The sequence below is a fragment of the Rutilus rutilus genome (assembly GCF_951802725.1).
Source record: "Rutilus rutilus genome assembly, chromosome: 6".
Classification (NCBI taxonomy): domain Eukaryota; kingdom Metazoa; phylum Chordata; class Actinopteri; order Cypriniformes; family Leuciscidae; genus Rutilus; species Rutilus rutilus.
Window position 1 is genome coordinate 2,476,149 of NC_140214.1, and position 5,000 is coordinate 2,481,148.

At 35.1% G+C, this 5,000-nt stretch overlaps 1 long non-coding RNA gene across 1 annotated transcript in view; it reads right to left on the reverse strand.

Moving 5' to 3' along the window:
- The window catches only part of LOC311292368, a 32,480-nt gene extending 29,802 nt beyond the window's left edge, over positions 1-2,678 (reverse strand). The window contains exon 1 of the long non-coding RNA XR_014627711.1: positions 2,456-2,678. This is a non-coding gene — a long non-coding RNA (uncharacterized lncRNA). The remainder of the gene's footprint in view (positions 1-2,455) is intronic.
- Between the last annotated feature and the right edge of the window lie 2,322 nt (positions 2,679-5,000).

Here is a 5,000-nt window from a genome sequence, read left to right on the forward strand (position 1 = left end):
GAGTTTGCAACATTGATGATTTTACCTCAAAGCCTCATTGGAAGAGAATTGAAATGCTGTTCATTTTTAAACAATCTGAGCGTCAGAACAATTTTTTTTTTAAATACTTTTTATTTATAACCGTTTTTAATCGAGACTATACATTTATGGGGATAAACTGTTTTACAACCCAAAACACTTAATTTGTCGTTTAATTTACATTTTTTGCTCATTCTTAGAATTTTTACATTTCATTCTGAAGAAAATTGAATATTATTTTGAATGATCTTAATACATTTTGGAAGAGCATCTATGTCTTTCTTATATATCTCTGTATATATATATATATATATATAGTCAGAGCACAATATCACATAAATAACCTGCATTTTAAAACCATAAAAATACACGATCTCAAAATAAACTGACTAAAATTAATTAAATGTCTTCCTCTTAAATAATCTACTGATTTTTTTGCTGCCGTTTCGATTAGAAAAAAATGTGTCTTTGTACTAGGCTACTGTATTTTAAAAAACATTTTATCCCATTTATTTTCTCTCTCTTTTTTTCCCACATTTTTTCATCCCTTTTTTGTTTCGATTTCACCTGAATGATTAATGTGTGTAGATTCACACGGACTTTCATCTGAGAAAGAAGAGTTTTATAATAATCCTTTATAGTTTCATATGTACGAAAAAAATTTCGGTTCTCGGACTCAAATCGTCTTTTAAACGTCAGACATGGAGAGAAAAACACTGTTTAATATTCTTTATGATGGATCAAACCTCTAAATATAATTTATAAAACACAGGGCTATATACACATTAATTAATTAATTAATTAAACGAAGACAACACTAATGTTGAAGATATACATTTCCTTGCTTTTTAGCCAGAAAAGTTGCATTTTTTAATTTCTTGGATAATCTAACCCTAACCCCGAAATATCACATAAAAGTGTTTCTTTAAAAGTGGAGAACAGAAATACGTGTTAAACTGAAGGTGTAAAGTGTGCATTTCTCACGAGCGATGCCTCAGAAATCAAATATCATAGAAACGTGTGTGTGTGTGTGTGTGTGTGTGTGCGCGCGCCTACTAAATGTCCTTTCCTTTTAATATCTTTAATTTTCCCATCATCTATTGCTGTTAAAGGAGTCTGTGATCTTCCGTATTTTCTGCAAAGTTTAAATATACAGGCGTATAGCCTATAATATTTTTTAAAAAATGATTGAATCACCTAAATTACCACTGCCAAACAATGAAAATAAAAAGACACGAATCGCCTGCTCAAAAACAGCTGATGTGGAACGAAGACATTCATAAATAAAAATAAAAAATACATGTTTGATTTACAGTCCGTGCAAAAATGTCTTCCTCAAAAATAAATAAACTGGCCTATAATGCATGATCTGAACTGAGGACTGAAGGCCTCACAGCACCTGTTGCTGAAGACACACGAGACAAAGATTGCCTTTACAGACACATGACCAAATACATGACATAATATATCCAAATATTGAATATTTCTGTGAGTTTTGTGTAAAAATAAATAAATGTAGACTTAAAAAATACGGTATGGCAAATAAAAAAATCACAATTGTTTAATGAAAGTAAAAAATAATTTAGAAATGATATAATAAATGACATTCATTTATAGGCTACAATTAATGAAAATGTCGATGCATTAAAGCAAGACGCCTCTTTTTATCAAGAAACGCAAGAAAACGACAGTCATTATTCATCTGTGTCTTTTGTTCCCTTCAGATAATCCTCACCGAGAGAAGAACCGTGTGAAAGAAAAACAGCGCAAACAAGAGAGCGAGAAAAATGAGGCCTGAAGAAAGAAGTCAACATCAAGTTCAACAACGAGCTGTTCCTCATTATCATGACAATATTGTCTGGGAGCCGCGAGGGGCCACAGACACACACACACACACACACACGCGAGTCTGGAGACATGTTCCCATCAGGAGCCCGAACTCGAGGCCGCAGACACACACACACACACACACACACAGAACTGGACATTCCTGCATTATTCCTGCCGTGTGGAATTAAAGGCATTATTTCTTAAAATGCGTGAATTCACACACACACTGTATGATCTATTGCATGACACAAATATTCAATGCAAAGAGCAGAAAACACTGCAGAACAGCGAAAACACACGATGCATGAGCTCAGGGTGCACCATTATTAAAAGCATTATTGCAACAACTGAGAAGAGAAATGCGAATAAAGAAACGCATCTTTACCTGAAACGAGTCATTATGTAAATGCACAAGCAATTGCATTACGAACATCAAAAGTTCAAGAGAGTCCATAATTAACACGTGCAAAAATAATAAATGCACGCATGCAGTCGGGTGTGTGTCAGTGCATTAAACTGTTCAGGCGTCTAACATTTGTGTAAAGAGCAGAACTGATTTAATGTGCAGTCTAGAGTTCTGATGTAGGAGTAAAGTGTGAGAGCTCACCGTGTCTTCATGTCTTCAGCTTCTAATGAAAGTTGTAGGAGAAGCAGCTCTGAGCCTCTGCAGAATCTAATCGCTCCTCCATTTCAGCTTCGTTTGCTTTTGTTCCAGCTCTGCGTGCGCGAGCCTCTTTCTCTCTTTCCTTTCATTCGTTTACATCCTTTAGCGGTTTTGTTCGTCAGCAAACAAGCGCCGAGCGCGAGAGCTGAAAGAATGATGGACTGGGCGCGAGAGAATGAAATAGAGAACAGAAGGGGAGGGGCAGAGAGAGAGAGAGAGAGAGAGAGAGAGAGAGGCAGGCACAAAGCGAGCATCCATTCCCATGGAAAAGGCACATTGCAGCAGATTGTGTGTGTGTGTGTGTGTGTGTGTGTGTGTGTGTGTGTGTGTTGCCAGGGAAAACTGCACGTTTTATTGATGCATCTCTAATATAATGGCTTGATGCATCATGACACATGTTAAAGCTTCTCTTTACTAACTCTCTCAAATGACTTTGTGACAAGAAAACACACCGTGCTCTATGTGAGCATCTCGCGCGTTATAGGAACAGGTGCATCTTATGCATGAAATCAAATGCATTTTCTGAGGCATTAAAAATGACGCGCGAAGCCAAACGTTTCATGTGTGTAACAGTAACAGTACACACACATGCATGACTCGCCATGTTGAATAAGCCATCATCAGCAGGAGCGCGAGCTCCGGTTGGTCGGTGTGGTGTGTGTGATTCACGCGGCGCGCGCGCGCGCGTTCCAATCGGTACTGCGCGCGCGTAACGCGACCGCGAGGAGAGAGTGTAATTTATGCATAAATGATATGATGCATGGATAAATAAACTATGCATGGATAAAATGACAGAAAATAAAGCAGTTGTAGCTTCATTATTATGCTATTCAACGAAATGGTAGACTAAAAACAAAATAACAAAATATCACAATGCATCAGCTGTTTGAATGCTCGAGGGTACTTTTCTTAAAAATAGTTTCTTTTGATTGCAATCATTATTTTAGATTTTATTTGCTGTTTTAATTGTGCAAATTGCCCGGTTTCTGTGTGTGATTTCTATAATTCAAGACGAATGCATCAGATTGAATTCGAGGCGCGTTCACAGGTTCTGTCATAAACGAGTATTCTTTAGTTCAATTCCTTTAAAATCGCGTGGAGATTTTAAAGAAACTTTAAGATTCACACGGTCACGCGCATTTGATTTATAAGGGTTCAGTTAAACCGATGAATCTTTTTCTTTTCAAATATACACGACGCTACATTATAATATTATATTATATAGTCAACATGATATTTCAACAGCATGATATCATGTTTTAACTATTCACATTGCAATATGAAACGTTATATAAAATGTTCAATTCAATCATAAAACGGTAGCAATAAACAGTTAAATCACGTCGTTTATTGAATTGATAATGTGAATTCAAAATAATTTAGTAATTTTCATGAACAGTGACGTACATCAGTAGAAAGATGCTGGCAGCGTAAGGACTGTAAGGACACTGATTTCACATTTTTATCGTACATGCATCTGATCTCATATCATCATATCAGATAATATATCATATCATCATAATGCTGAAGGCCTCGGAATAGATCAACACAATATAAAGAGCGCTTTAGAGAGAGAGAGATGACATCATTCTGCACTGTATCTAATTAACAAACATTAACTCTCACTCCAGCCTTTTAGTGCATATGTTATTACATATTTATATGCGATTTATTTTGTTTTGTTTCATTTATCTATGTTTTGAGCTCAGCAACATCTGTTAGATTAAAATACAATAGTTGTAGTTAGTTATTGAGAAAATAAAAATCCCATATTTAAAAGCGTTACACATATATAAATATTCAAAATATGATTATATAGCCTAGCATTATAGTAATTATTTCAATAATAGAATAGACACTTTTTTGTTTGTTTTTTATAAAAAAATGTGCCAGCTTTAAAATGTTTACTTCTCCGTGAACAATTAATGTTATTAAATTAATATTACCTCTTTTACGTGCTCGTCCTTTTTTTTCAGAGATAAATGAAGAATACAGATTATGACGTAATTTACATTAAAAAGTGTTTTGATCTTGATCGTGTGTATTTTCAGAAATTCTGCTGCTGGTCTCGTGTTTAAAAAACACGCATCTAAAAATACTCGCATGATCATGAACATCTTATTTTATCATATACAAGATGGTTATGAAAACGACGTTTCCGTTTTTACGATGTTTTAAGAGACCAAAAAACTAGAGTTTATCAATGAAAAAAATATGATTTAACTTCATAATACAACGATTTATCCTCTGAACAAACCCCGCCAACCACATACAGACACATACACACTCACACATAGACGCATACACACTCACACAAAATCAAATCACCGTCATGTGATGTCAGTCACACCATCATCATCTCTGACTCTTCAGCTTCACACACACACACACACATCCTCTCTTTAATCCACAGAAATTCAGTTCTCTGCACACACACATTCATTCACAAGCTCAAAGAAACATACAGAATATGCAAGAAATATTAGAT